This window comes from Notothenia rossii (assembly GCF_949606895.1).
Source record: "Notothenia rossii genome assembly, chromosome: 1".
Taxonomy (NCBI): Eukaryota; Metazoa; Chordata; class Actinopteri; order Perciformes; family Nototheniidae; genus Notothenia; species Notothenia rossii.
In genome coordinates, this window is record NC_136912.1 from 42,456,313 (window position 1) to 42,472,567 (window position 16,255).

The following is a 16,255-nucleotide window of genomic DNA, read 5'->3' on the forward strand; positions in this document are numbered from 1 at the left end:
CACACACACACACACACACACACACACACACACACACACACACACACACACACACACACACACACACACACACACACACACACACACACGCGACCAGACCAGTAATCCAAACCAAAATATCTGCCCTTCGTAGTATAAATTCCACGGGTGGAGCTATCAATTCTTCCCGGTCCTCCGGACCGCCTGGAAATCTCTTACCGGTACTAAGGACCGGGTAGGACCGGCACACTTTCAACACTGGCGATAACCGAACTGTAAACACACAATATCTCACCTTTAACGTTACATAAACATTTATCCACACAAACTACATCTTATTACATTAATAATAGGTCTGTGCCACTCAACCAAGCCCCCAGGAAGTGCGCCGGACTCTTGAGTAGAATATTCGTTGTGGCCAAACGGCGGTACTACACTTCCTTTAGGTTGCTGGGCCCAGAAACACTTTTTCCCATTGACTTACATGGGGAAAGAGTGGTCTGTAAATCGTTGGATCCTTTTTTAAACAAAATAAACTACCCAGTATGAACACTTGTATAGCCCTTATTAAAAACATTCGTTCCTCAAGTTGTAGAAATGTGCTAATAACGTTATTCTGAGAGTTATTTCCCTCTGCATTATGAACGCGCATCTAACCCACGGGACCACGCCGCCCAGCACGTTCATGTGATGCGACGTGTTCAGTACTACATGCGTTTTACCTTCACCCACGGATGCACAATAAGAACTGTAGTTATGTTGAATTATTAAATGTAATATATGAATTTGTTTATTTAATAATCTTATACTAATCACTTCCTGTATTCCCGTGGAAAAAAAGGGACATGCGCAATAAAACGTGTCACTTCCGGTTGAAGCAAAGCCGACGGTGTATGTGTGTATTTATTCCTCCGTCACGTTAAACTATGTTCACGGTATTCCTGCCCTAAGATCATGGCATCGTTAACAGGTTATGGGCCCAGGAGGGACCATGGAAGCCGGTGGAACCGTTTGTGTTTCGACGGAGATGAGAAGAACTACGAGTTATGGAAGACAACGTTTTTGGGTCACCTGCGACTGCTAGGATTGAAGGCTGTCATCCTAGAGGAGCCAGGTGAAGATGATGAGGCTGATGATCAGAAAGACGAAGAAGCCTATGCGGAATTGATCCAGGTACTGGATGATAAAAGCCTTTCACTGATCATGAGAGAAGCAGCGGACAACGGAAGAAAAGCGTTACAAATATTGAAGGATCACTACGCTGGGAAAGGGAAACCACGGGTGATCATCAGCCTCTACACTGAACTAACGTAGCTGCAGAAAGCCGCTAATGAGAGCGTCACTGACTATATTATTCGTGCCGAAACGGCAATTACAGCAGTGAGAAATGCTGAAGAAACTCTTAGCGACGGGCTGCTGATAGCCATGATTTTGAAGGGACTGCCAATCTGTTTTAGGCCGTTTGCCATCCACATTACACAAGGGGATGAGAAGCTAGCTTTTGGTGAGTTCAAAACAAAGTTGAGGAGCTATGAAAGCACAGAAAAATACAATGCCAACTTGAGTGAGGAATCTGATAATATTATGAAAGCGAGTGGCTGGTGGAAGTGGAGAGATGGCCCCGATATCACCTGCTACAACTGCGGTCAGAAAGGGCACCGGGCTCGTGAGTGTCGAAGTGCGCGTAGCAGCAACAGCAAAGACCAGAGACAGCTGGTGCAGTTTTTGCAAAAATTCCACAAATATAGATGCAAACTGCAGACGCAAAAAGAGAGACAATGCTAAACAAGCAACTGACGTTGAGGACCACTCATTTGTTTTTAAAGTACGTGACAGTCCAGTAACCGGAGTTACACATAAAGGGCTGATGGTCGACACCGGAGCAACGTCACACATAATAACGAACATCGACAAGTGTAAAAGGTTCGATGAGACTTTTCAACCGAAAGACCACTTTGTTGAATTGGCTGACGGGACAAGAACAAGTGGTGTCGCTTTGAAGAAAGGAGAGGCGGAGGTCTGCCTGAAAGACACGGAGGGACGACGAGTGACAGCGACGCTGAAGGACGCGCTCTACATACCGTCCTATCCACAAGACATTTTCTCTGTTAAAGTAGCGACAGCCAACGGAGCATCAGTGAACTTTCGTCAGGGTTGTAACAAGCTGATTCACCAGAGAGGTAAAATATTTGACATCAAGGAATATGATAGACTTTATTTTTTAAACACTGTGGACTGTGAAGCTAAGGACGATGCATGTTATGGATGTTATGACATTCAAACATGGCACGAAATACTTGGTCACTGTAACTATGATGATGTGTCACAACTGGAAAAAGTCACTGAGGGCATGAAAATGAAGGGTGGAATTGATAAATATAACCTTAACTGTGAAGTGTGTACTCGAGGTAAATTTGCTCAGAGTAGGAACAGACAACCAGATGCAAGAGCTAAAGCAGCGCTCAATCTTGTGCACACTGATTTAGCAGGTCCTATTGAGCCAGAGGCTAAGGAGGGATTCAGTTACACATTGGCTTTTACAGATGACTTTTCGGGGGCAGTATTTGTGTATTTCCTAAAAGCTAAAAGTGATACTTTCAAAGCCACAGAAAAATTCATTGCTGATGTCGCACCTTACGGTAAAATCAAATGTATAAGGTCTGATAACAGTACAGAATTCACCGGGACAAACTTTCAATCGCTCCTTATACAACATGCAATACGACATGAAACTTCAGCACCTTACTCACCCCATCAAAATGGGACAGCTGAGAGAAACTGGAGAACACTTTTTGAAATGGCAAGATGCATGTTTCTTGAGAGTAATTTACCAAAGAAGCTATGGACTTATGCCGCTATGCATACAAGCAGGAAAATAAAAAGTTAGACTCGAGGTGTGAGAAGGGTATTTTTGTAGGGTATGATAAAAACAGCCCAGCATACCTAGTCTACAACCCAGACACAGGTATGTTCGAAAACACAGGTAAGCGAAGTTTGTCACAAAAAGTATAGTCCAGCGACATACACAGACTGATTTTGAGGCAAGTGATGACGATTTTTATGAGAAAAGGTTTGTATCCACCAAGCCAGAAACCCAGGGGACTGACTCGTGTCCAAAAGAGACACAGGAGGCTCGAACTGAGACAGATGACACAAACACTCAGACAGGAAAGGGAGCAGAAGGTCAAAATAGAAGCTATCCCCAAAGAGAAAGGAAGAGACCTCAGTATTTAGAGGACTACGAATGTAAAGTACAGTGTGACGACCAGAAGTATTTAAATATTGACTACTGCTACAGAGTAATGTGTAATGTACCAAACACCTTTAAAGAGGCCATGAATTCAGCAGAGTCAAAACTCTGGACTGATGCTATGCAGGAGGAAATGAATTCTCTTAAGGAAAATGACACATTCACATTGACCACACTACCAGTGGGCAAAAATGCAGTGGGGGGTAGATGGGTCTATACAATCAAAGAAAAAACAGAAAAGACTGAAATATATAAAGCCAGATATGTTGCAAAGGGATATAGTCAAGTGGCAGGAATAGACTATAAGGAGACATTTTCCCCGACTGCAAACATGACATCAGTAAGAAGCTTGATGCAACTGGCAGCTCAACATGAATTACAGCTACATCAGATGGATGTTAAAACTGCGTATTTACATGCTCCAATTGATTGTGAGCTGTATGTACAGCAACCTGAAGGTTTTGAGGTCAAGTCAGACACAGATGAAAAGCTAGTCTGCAAGCTGAACAAATCACTGTATGGGTTAAAACAATCTGGAAGAAACTGGAAGAAAATGTTGCATGATCATCTCTGTGAGAATGGTTTTGCACAAAACCCAGCTGATCACTGTGTCTACAGTAAAGGAATAGAAAATGAGAGGATCATTCTGATTATTTGGGTGGATGACTTAGTTATCGCAGCTAATGATATTCACACAATTAATACTGTGAAAGAAATGTTGAGCACAAAATTCAAAATGAAGGATCTTTGGGAAACTTAAAGGCCATGTAATGCATCTAACACAGGTGTTTTTTAACATGTAGTTTAGATATCAACAAAATAAAATAAAATAAAAATGTTTAAAGTTTGGTCATAATTAAATGACATATACGTTAAAAACCGATGTTGGTTCCGAAGTTTGCCGAGTACGCCCCCGATCACTCCCGAACGAGCGGTGAAGTCACACGTGGCAAATATTGCCATTTGATCAAATCAGTCCAAATGGCAAGCAACGCGACAACTTCAGACAGCGACAGCGATCATTCAAGCTCAGATTCGGTGGGTTATCTGGATTCAGTTACAGAAGTAGAGAGTGAACCAGCTAGCCTTCCACTTCAAGGCATCTTGCCTTATCAGTACGAGCCTCCTGCCCGGCAATCGAACAACGAGGCAGAAACTTGTGAAAGAGAAGCGGATTCCGCAGCCGGCGAGACTCGAGTCGGCAATATTGAATGGTAAATTCTGTTTTATTTAATTTGACCTGCACTAAATTTCGATCTTAATTTGTCATCTGTTCCTCACACGTCCGGCAGATATTGTTTTATTTTTATGTTATGTACAATATTCAGGTGTACATGTCAATGCTGTGAAAGCATGCCCACTGCAGATGAATGTGTATGCTGCAGAGAGATCTGGCAGGTGATGGAACAAATAAGACAGTTTGCAACCTACTGACCAGATAGAAGACACCGACGAGAAACCAAGGTGCATTATTAGCCACCCAGGCTTTAGAGAAGGCTGTCTCAGTGTTTGGACACTGAAAATAGCGTATCTTCAATACAAACAACAACACAGAGCAGTTGATGGCCCACTACACCAGTAAGTAAATATTGATTGACCCAACTGCCTATTGCAGCTTTGCTTTCATATAATACTTTTAGTCGCTACAGATATGGTACACTTTTAAAGATACCATTAAACTCTTTCAAGCAGTCAAAAACAGCTTGGCTTTTATTTTTTCTGTGTATGCAAGTTCAATGTATGCTTGGGAAAAGAAACAACTACACATGTGAGGAAATATATAAGAGGTCTATGATTCTGTCAAGCAGTCATGTACAACCTCATATTTATTTTGTACAAGTAAAATACAAATATCATGTTATAAGCCAATTTGTAACCATTGCTACATAATAGTACTACATAACATTTTATTTTTCTCCAAATATATTTATAATCTGTATACTTTTTTTTCATTAGGAAGTATCGATATACAGCTTATCGACAGTTTGTACGTTGGTGCTGGGGTGTACTCGGCCCAAAAATCAGAGTCCCGCTGCCTGCATGTGCTGTAACCGAGATACGGAAGACTTACCCTGAGGCCGCTATCAGGGATTTCAATGGCCAAATCTGTAATTTGACCTAAATCATGCAGCTGAACTGGTTAAAATGGTTTCGCATGATGTAAATAATTTACAAAGTACATCATTTACAATATTATTTTTCCAAAGAAACATGTTTATAACAACATTTTCCAAATCACAAGTTTGTAAGATTGTATTAATTTACTGTTTGATAAATAAAAAAGGGTTCTTTTGTTAATTTTTCACTTGTAACATTTGATCTTTATTGCAGTGTACATTAGTCTATTTTGGTATATGTGCGAGCCCACAAATAATTAAAAGTGGTAAAAATAATAAAGATATTCAGACGTAATTCATTTTTGGCCTTACTTATTTCACTTCAACTTTTATATATTTCAGTCACTAGGCAAGTTCACTGTTCTCTGGTGACATTTAGCTCAAGCTGGCATGACACCTGTAGTAACTTAATTCTGACCCGAGTTTTGTGCACAATCTTCCAGCACCCATGATCAATGTTTATAGCAATCAGGAAACATTCACAGCTCGCAACTACACATCGCTTCCCCATCATGAATTGTTAGATAAAAAAAGTTTAGCGAGGTCCGGTTACACATTTGTTGAGCGAAAATAGCGGAAGGATACAAAACAAACAATCCAGACGGGGCTGGTGTTTGCCACGTGTGACGTCACACAGCTGGATTAATGGCTGGCAAGCTTTTCGCTACCGGAGCGGAATAACACGGGAAAGTGGCACACATTTCATGTTATTTGGGGGGTATTTATGGAAAGAATCATTGATGTTGATATGTCAAATGAAACAGTGGAAAGTGATGAAGCGATTTATTAACACAGAATAACGTTTATTTTGGACATTTCATGGACTTTAAACATTTCCTAGGCATTGACTTTACTCAGGAAAAAGGAGAAATAAAGATGGGTCAAAAGAAATTCATTACAAAAATACTGGAAAAGTTTGGTATGAATGACTGTAAGCCAAGGTCCACCCCATGTGAACAGAAACAAAACTTTGATGATGGTGAAACTGTTGATGCAACACAATATCGTGAAGTTGTAGGCAGCTTAATATATTTAATGACATCTACACGGCCTGATCTAAGTTGGATAGTCAGTAAACTGTCACAGTATTTTTCAGAGCCAAAAGAACAACACTGGTTAACTGCTAAACATGTATTGAGGTACTTAAAGGGCACAATTAATCAGGAGCTATGTTTTAAACAACAAGATTAAAAAACTGAAACTTGTTGCATACTGTGATGCGGATTGGGCAACAGACCAAAATTACAGACGGAGTATAACAGGGTACTGTTTTAGTCTAACTAGCAATGGGCCTGTTATTTCTTGGAGATCAAAGAAACCGCAAACAGTAGCTTTGTCGACATGTGAGGCAGAGTACATGGCACTGGCTGCCACAGCACAAGAGAGTTTGTATCTTGTGCAGCTAATAGAGAGCATGGACAGTGAGGGTCAATATACTCCTGTGAAAATCTTTGAAGATAACCAGGGTGCAATTGCTCGATCCAAGAACCCAGTATGTCGTCAACATGTGGATATCAAGTATCATTTTGTTCGAACTGTACTGAGTGATAACATGATAACCATTGACTATTGCCCTACAGCTGATATGGTTGCTGATATTTTCACTAAGCCTGCAACAAAGGTCAAAAGTGAGAAATTTGTAAAGTATTTGTTTGGAATGTAAATAACCCCAGAAATCTAAAACACTGTTATTGTGCAAGTGTATAAGGCGTTTACATTTGAGTTCATGTTGAGAAATTGCGCAGTATAAGAGTAAGTGGGGGTGTTGAATTATGAAATGTTACATATGAATTTGCTTATTTAATAATCTTATACTAATCACTTCCTGTATTCCCGTGATAAATGGGACATGCGCAATAAAACGTGTCACTTCCGGTTGAAGCAAAGCCGACGGTGTATGTGTGTATTTATTCCTCTTTTACGTTAAACTATGCTCACGGTATTTCTGCCCTAAGATCGATCATGGCATCGTTAACAAGTTATCTACTGTAACTCCAGCTTCTATGAGTAAATGGCGTAGCCCTCTAAGGCTATCGCTATTGGGTAATCCCCCTGCGCAGTCACGCAGCACTGAAACACTTGTAGTCCACGCCCACCCGCAAGGGCTTCCTTCCGGTATAAATAGGAAGGAGGCCCGACAATCTACTCCCATACAAAATAACTTTTCTTCAGCTATTCGTAGAGCCAGTGGGGCCCAGCACTTAGAGTAAACATTTACTCATAGAAGCTGGAGTTACAGTAGGTAACTACAGTTCTATTTCATATATGGCTTCGCCCTCGAAGGCTATCGCTATTGGGTTAAGGGCGAAGCATGATGTAATCTGCGCCCCAGTGGGTCCGCCTGGCACTAGAAGCACAGACACACCTGCTCAATAACACCCCATGCCTGTTGTGCCATGCGTAATGGCGCATCACCGTCCCTGGAATATAGCATAACATCAATATTTTCCATGAGGGGACGAAGGCTTGGAACAATACATACCTGCCGCTGTGAAAAGTAGAGACGAAGGTCATACTTTGTCCAGTGACAAAAAGAGGGGGAACAGCAGCTCTCTGCGTGCAGACAGGCATTAGAGCACACGGCTGGATCCCTGACGTCACTCACTCTGACAAGACACTCCGTACAGGGTGTGTCAGAAGGAAAGGGAGACATCCCTCAAATACAATTGAATAAATGAACAGGGGGAAGACCAAGATGCAGCAGTGCAAATGTCTTCTACTGACATTCCTCCGTGCAAAGCCGTGGAGGAGGACATTCCTATGGTGGAGTGCACATTGATGTTCTCCGGGAGATCCACCCCAGAGGAGACATAAGCCTGTGACACAGCTTCACACAGCCAGTGTGACAGCCGTTGTGCAGACAAAGGCTGCCCGATCGAGCGCTCTCTATAATGCAAAAACAGGCGCTGAGAATGGCGCAAAGCAGCCGTGCGCGCCACTAGCAGGACAGCGCGCTCACAGGACAGAGGAGATGAGACGCGGCTTCTTCCTCCGACCTGTGTGGAGGGGGAAAGAAGCCATCCAAGGTGATTACTCTCGACTCTAAAAGAGCTTGTGATGACCTTTGGCATAAAAGCTGGGTTAGGGCGTAAAACAGCTGAACTGCCATCTCCTTGGATCCGGCGGCATGACGGAGCCACAGAGAGAGCAGACAAATCACTCACCCTTTTCGCTGATAGAGCCAAAAGCAATACTACTTTGGCTGACAACCGTTTAAGGGGAACCTGGTCTAAAGGTTCCGTTTTTTTCCGAGATTTAGAAAAATAGCGGAGTAAAAACCGCGCAAGACACTGTTCCTGGGATGACAGGAGTGTTTGTTGTATCCCATGGAACTGCTGGGGGGGAGAGGCTTCTCTGTGATGTGCCGTAATGGTCGTCATGGTGACGAGCCATGCCATCACCGCCGCTGCCCGTGAGGCAAAAGGGCTGCGAGGGAGTTTCCACACGTTGCATTTCACTCCGTCTCTCATCATGAGGCGCGTACATGCCCAGGGGATGAGAGGTGTGTGCATGCTGTCCACACGAGGCGTTATAACGGTGCTCGTGGGTTATTATGACCGTGTGTAGAAGGCATATCTGGGACAGAGGAATGCTGCGAGTTCTGCAGTTTATAAACCAATAGGTTAAAAACAGCAGGCGTCTGCAGCGAATGAACCACCTCTGGAGTCCCCCTTTTGGAAGAGACCCAGGGGTACCGCGAGAGCCGCTATCTCATGCTGGCTGAGTTTAATTCCACTCCCAGATAAACGATTGTCTGAGAAGGAAGAGGACAGCTCTTCTTCCAATTTATTATGAAACCCAGGCTTTGACAGATGCGATACGAGATGTACCGTCTGTAAAGCGACTTCCTCCCTGGAGCGAGCCAGCAAATAGCAGGTCGTCCAGAGAAAACCACACCCTCATCCCTCCTCTGTGTAGTGGCTCCAGCCTTCTCTACACAAAAATGCGAGGAGCCGGGAAATATCCGAACGACAGACTATTGTCTGGTCTGATATTCCCTGAAATGAGAAAACGCAGGAATTTCCTGTGTTTTGGGATGATGGGTACGTGGAAGTATGCATCCTTCAGGTGGAAGTGAACCAGTCGTCCTAGTTCATTCCAGCACCTGTTTGATCGTCAGCATGTGGAATACTGACAGATCGAGGATGTGTCATTCCCCCAGTCTTTTTCGGGATTAGAAAAATAACGGGAGTGAAAACCCCTGATTTTCCTCCCTTTGAGGAACCCTGGAAATATCCTCTTTCAACAGGAGTTCCAGCAACCCGGATTGGAGCGCAAGACATAGCTTCTGGGATAACAGGAGTGTTTCCTGTATCCCATTGAACTGTGGGGAGGGGGGGGGGGGAGAGAGGCGAACTGCAGGACGTATCCTCTGCTGATCAGCCTGCTCATCCATCTGTCCATCAGACACACGCGCTGCCACTCTGAGAAAAACTCTGAGAGCGGGCGCACGTGCTCGAGATGTGTTTTTGGTCGTCATGGTGACGAGCCACCCCAGAGCCCCTGCCGCCGCTGCCCGTGAGGCAACCCAAGGTGTGCTTGGACCAAAAGGTCTGTGCGGGGGCCTCCACACGCTGCGTCTCACTCCGACTCTCATCATGAGGCGCGTACACGCTCAGGGGATGGATGGAGGTGTGTGCAGTGCTTCCCACATGAGGCGTTAACGGCGCTCATGGGTTTATTAAGGCCGTGTGTACGAGGCGTATCTCGGACAGAGGAATGCCGCGAGCTCTGTAGTTTATTAACCAACAGGTTAAAACCAGGCTTCTGCAGCGAGCCCTGCTGTCTACTTAATCAACAGATGAGTGGCAGCCGTCTTAATTAGCGCGCTCTGACATTTATTAACCGACAGGTTAAAACCAGGCTTTAGCAACGAGCCCTGCTGGCTATTAACCGACAGGTTATAGGCAGCTGGTTTACACAGGGCGTGAGGCAACCCAAAGTGGGCTTGGACCGAAAGGGCTACGCGGGGGCCTCCGTACGCTGCGTCTCACTCCGACTCTCATCATGAGGCGCGTACATGCTCAGGGGATGGATGGAGGTGTGTGCAGTGCTGCCCACATGAGGCTTTATATAACGGCGCTCATGGGTTTATTATGACCGTGTGTAGGAGGCGTACCTCGGACAGAGGAATGCCGCGAGCTCTGCAGGTTATTAACCGAGGTTAAAACCGGCAGGCTTCTGCAGCGAGCCCTGCTGTCTACTTAATCAACAGATTAGTGGCAGCCGGCTTAATTAGCGAGCTCTGCAGTTTATTAACCGATAGGTTAAAACCAGCACGCTTCTGCAGCAAGCCCTAGGCGCCGTGGCGCTGCGGGTGCTGCCGCTGGGGGCACTCAGCCTGGAATACTGCTCATTCCCAGGGCCGCCGCTTGCGCACAGGCAAGGCAGGCAACTGCTTGGGGCCCCAGACCAGTAGGGGGCCCCCGAGGGGCGACACATCTTTAAAACGATATCAGTGTCGTTTTTTAAATTTTTATGCAAAATTCAGAACAACGAATTATACAAAAAATATAATTAAACAGACATCATACATTGCCATAAGCCTTCATCAAATTCAGTTAATCTACAATAGTGGGGGCCCCATTATTGTAGATGAACTGAATTTGAGTAAGTGGGGCAATGCGCAACGTTTGCAATGACAGTAGGAGACCTCCCTAATGGGGCCCCACCTTATCCAGACTCACTCCGGTCAGTGTCGCAAATCGCGTGCAATGCATTATTGTTTACAAAATAATCCTGATGACAAGGAAAGGCACTGAAAAATGAAGAGAAATTATCTTTCTGGAAGCGAAAAAAGGAAGAAGAAAAAAGATGAAGATGAGAGAAAATAACAAGACGGTGGTAATTAAGTTGAGTAGATAAAGATGACATACTAAATGATTAAATGTTGCTAGTCTAACCTTAACTGTGGGATAGAGAAACTTGAATTACGTAACTTCCACTAGAATCAAATTATTTATTTTGTTTACTTTGATGTTTAACATGACAAGAGTTAACCTAGCAGAACAGTATCTGCTCTGCTGGCCGTGACATTACCAAGTCATGTGTGCGCAGCCGGGTCGGTACAACGCCGTTGACCTATTAGCTTAGCTTAGTTTAGCTAGCTGGCTGGCTGAAAGAACGTAGAAGCTATAACTTACAGTTGCCGTTGACACGTTAGCTTAGCTAGCCGGCTGAAAGAACGTAAAAGCTAGTAATTAAAGTATTAACATGTCTTCATTAATCTTTTGGCATTGTTACTGAAATAAACATGGTCTCTGCCATTTCTACATTAACGTTTCACCCGTTGTTTAATGGGACACCAGTAATGGAGTAATTTGGAGGGGGAAATCAGCTAACTTTATCTGTAGGCCAGTTAACTGAAGCTGTGTCCGGCTGAGCTAACTGTCAAGCTATGAATGTTGTACCCTAAATAACATATTTTTAAGTTAGTGTGCTGCTATGTGTTGAGTGTATTTTATTGTATTTTCCTTCTCTGTACTGTACTCCTAGTGGTCTTATGATGATACTGAAAATATTTCAACCTTAGTAGCCATAGTGCAGGCTCCAGCACAATCCTCTGTATTGGAACCATGTTCACTTACATTGTCCCTTTCAAATGAAATGGAAATAGTAAACACAGGGTATATGCAGGAATCCTGAAGTCAAATTTAATACCTTTTAATACCTTTTTTAAGACCCTTTCCATACATTTTAAGACCTCATCGCAACTTTGAGTTCTAACCGGTTACATTGGCAACACACTTTACCTCACATTTACTATATTGATTGTAAGATAGCAAAACTAAACAGAGTGCAGACAGACTACTGAAGCCTCCTTTCTACATGAACTTCAACCTCTCTGTGAAGGTCAGGTTTAATGCAGTATGCTGCTTTTTTGCTTCTGTAGACTCTGTGCTCTTTCATTCCAGTAAAACTCCTCAGAAAACATTAGAAACCACTATTTGACCAATAAACAAAACAATTGACAAAACTTTGAACTATGAAATATGTTAAACTTTGGTGAGCTTCAGCGGGGTAATGCCATATAGGAGCTCCCTCACAAATACCCAGGGGTTAAATTGGGCTGGGGCTGTCCGGGGCTAAGCCCTGGCACATAAGACGATGCTCTGACGTCATCACCCTCACACATTTGTCATATGTTTACAAAAAAGGATATATATGTTAAGACTTTTCTCCTTCTTAATATAGACTATATTTAGGGTCTATATGTGTTGACTTTACTTTAAAATAGCAGATCTCTGTGACCGGATATAGTTTGGCTTAGACCCCGGCCCCACACGGTAAAACGCATACGCAAACGCAAAAAAGGCTTCCGTTCACACGCATTCGATTCATTAACGTGTCCGTTCACTCTAGACCGCTGGAAATGCTGGAAACAATGTAGTACATATGTCAGGCCTGTAAGTGGCGCTGCTGCCGCCCGAAATACACCAAAAGCAGCGAAGAAGACACCGGAGCATGGTTGCCATGGTTGCCCTTCTGTTTATTCTCCGCGGTGGACGGCGTGTTCTCCTGCTGTATCTCTCAGGTAGTCCACAGCAGATGAAAAACACCCACCTCTCCGCCTCTTCCAAGGAACGAGGGGACCGTGCGGCAGTTTCCGTAAAAAAAATGTTCCGCCGGTCAACATGTCCGTTAAAGTTTAAATCTTCCGTACAAAATTAGGAAAGTGCCGGTCAGAGGTCTTCTTTGTTATTTATTGAGCTTTAAAACAAATTGATAACGACTCTGTTCTCTGTATAATAATATAATAATATTTAATAAACGGTGACTGCCTCTCTTTTTCTCCCCCTCTTCTGACAGCCCAGCAGCAGCAGGAGACGTGGGGAGAGGGAGGCGGGCTCTTTCATCGTTATCAGAAAATGATCATATAGGGCACACACGGAGCCGTTGGACCCGCAGAGCGTTGCGTATGCCGGTCTACCCACCTTGGGACCCGTTACCGTAGCCGTTTATTCCCCCCCCCCCCCACACACACACACAGAGCGGAGCAAGGCAACGAAACTTAAAATAATAAGCAGCATTTTACGGCGCGCTATGCATGGGGCCGCCTTGTGGGGTTTCCCGACATGTCGTTTCAGTAAATGAAAGGGTGTTTCATGTTGTCGTTGCTGTGAACCTTCTTAATACCTTGGAAAATGCCGTTTAATACTTTTTAATAGCCTTAATTTTCGCTAAATTGATTTATCAACTTTTAATACTTTTTAAGACCCCGCGGACACCCTGAAACAATGAAGAATAGTGGAATCTATCCCCAAGAACAACATTCGAAAGCTGAATATGAGGAATTTGAATTATATAAAGTGAAAGCATTTTGAATTGTTAACATGTTAATGTTATAAGTTTCACTTTATTATCAATCCTCAGAATCCTTTCTTAAGTTTCTGGCACCAGCAGCAGCAACGGAAAAGGATTAGGTGTCCCATCCAAATTCTGATGATGGTAAGTTAAGTAGGCTATTCCACTTTTAATTGATTATACTGTGCATCGCACTCCAAAGATTCCTTGTAACATGATATTGCCTGTTTCTTTTTTGGTCATAGCAGTTCAGTCAACATCTACCTCCAGTGGGGCGTCAATATCTACCTTGAGTGGGGCGTCAACATCTGCCTCCAGTGGGGCGTCAACATCTGCCTCCAGTGAGGCGTCAACATCTGCCTCCAGTGAGGCGTCAACATCTGCCTCCAGTGGGGCGTCAACATCTGCCTCCAGTGAGGCGTCGACATCTGCCTCCAGTGGGACAGCAACATCTTCTCATCATGAAGATGACACGTCAACCCCTACCTCCAGCACCACTACCACGACTACAAAAGGTTTTATCACATCAGACGACCAAGCACAATGGCCAAATGTCGTAAATGATAGTGAAAAGTGTGCACTAGAAACAAGAGGACCAATACAAGAAACAGATATAGTCTTTCCGCAGAATACTGAAAAAACTTCACGTAGATTTACAAAGGGAAACTATTCTGATTTTATTGTTCTTTATATTTATGTGTGATTTATTCGTTTTTGTATGTCTTTTATATTCATATTACTAACTAATAACTCACTTTGAATATAACAAAAATGCGAAGTTGTTAAATAAAAAACTGTTTACATTTAGCAATTTTTTTGTTGGTGTCAGATTATTTATAACACAATGGTGATGAAAGCTGGTTCGAGGGGCCCCCAGTGAATCTTTGCCTAGGGCCCCCACAGATCCTAGAATCGGCCCTGCTCATTCCCCCGTTCTGGCTTCTCTGTGATGTGCTGTAATGGTCGTCATGGTGACGAGCCACGCCATTGCCCTCGCCGCCGCTGCCCGTGAGGCGAAAGGGCTGCGAGGAAGCCTCCACACGCTGCGTTTCACTCCGGCTGTCATCATGAGGCGTGTACACGCTAGGGTTGCCAGAAACTGACCATGATCAAAATCGATTATTCGGCAGCCCTGGCGAATAATAATCGATTAATAATCGAGGCTGTAGCCTCGATTATTAATTATAGCAGCATTGCATCTTCAAATAAAGGCAATAGAGAACCGCAGTGACGCGTGGTAAAACCCGGAAGTAAACTTCTTCCGGTTCCTTTGTCAAAAAACAATGCAAATTCTCCATAGGATTTTGGAAAATAGCTCGAAATAAGGTGTGTGGTTGACACACATTTAAGAGAGGGATCACGTTTTGTTCAGCCGAATAATCTCCACATGTCAACCCTACTTTTATAACTTTTGAATCATAAATCTAGTCGCCAGAAGCAAAATGCTAACGTTATGCTGTAAACGAACTACAAGCCAGTACAGCAGCAGGGTCGCACGACTTCAACGTCACGCCAACTTAAGATTGTTTCAACTGACTTGCACTGAAACTGCACTTTGAACACTTTAAATATATTAACATTTTAAACTGTATACCCCGGTTATCTAGGCCCTTTTTGTTTTGTTTAATGTGTGTACCACGTTTATCTAGGCCCTTTTTGTTTTGTTTTATATATACACATGTCACACTGTTGGAAACGATATTTCGATATTTCTGGATGTATAACACATGTAGAATTTTTGACAATAAAGCTGAATTTGACTTTCGCGTGCTTGCATATTTTAACGAAGCTTTTCATTTTAGCCACACTGAATTTAACTAGAAGTCATGGCTGTGTCAATTACCAGTCTGATATCGTTTTACAAAGATGACAAGAAGAGTGTAGATAGAGGAGAGAACCACTACAAGTCAGGACACGTAACAGTGCAGCCTAGATGAAGGTGTGCTTACCGGTGTTGTCAGGGCTAGCATGAGGGACAAGGTTTATAGTGTCGGTGAGTAGTGATAGCAAGAGTACCGTTAATCTAGAGTTAATTTATTCACATTAATTCCCATCAACAAATCAATTGTATGTGTCACATGAAATCTTTATTAGGCAACGCAAGTTTATTTATATAGCACTTTTCAACACAAGGCAATTCAAAGTGCTTTACAAAAAATGAAAGACATTAAGAAAATGGCATTTAAAATCAGTCATTAAAAAGAAAAGCTCATAAAATAAACATTAAAAGAAAAAATAGATGGATAAAAGTTACAGTGCAGTCTAAGATATGAATAGTTCAATTAAAAGCAGCGACAAAAAGAAAAGTCCTCAGCCTGGATTTAAAAGTAGTAAGAGTTTTAGCGGACCTGCAAGTTTCTGGGAGTTTGTTCCAGATATTTGGAGCATAATAACTGAACGCTGCTTCTCCATGTTTAGTTCTGACTCTGGGGACAGAAAGCTGATCAGTCCCTGAAGACCTGAGAGATCTTGATGGTTCATAATTTAGCAGGAGGTCAGAAATGTATTTTGGGCCTAAACCATTCAGTGCTTTATAAACAGCAGCAGTATTTTTAAATCTATTCTTTGACACACAGGAAGCCAGTGTAAAGACTTCAGAACAGGA

The 16,255-nt window shown here is 43.2% G+C and overlaps 1 long non-coding RNA gene across 1 annotated transcript; it reads left to right on the forward strand.

The window, feature by feature from the left end:
• The first annotated feature begins 246 nt into the window (after positions 1-246).
• On the forward strand, positions 247-15,361 carry LOC307030290. The gene is made up of 3 exons (XR_013805607.1): positions 247-2,159; positions 13,720-13,794; positions 13,896-15,361. It is a non-coding gene; the product is annotated as an uncharacterized lncRNA (long non-coding RNA).
• The last annotated feature ends 894 nt before the right edge of the window (positions 15,362-16,255 follow it).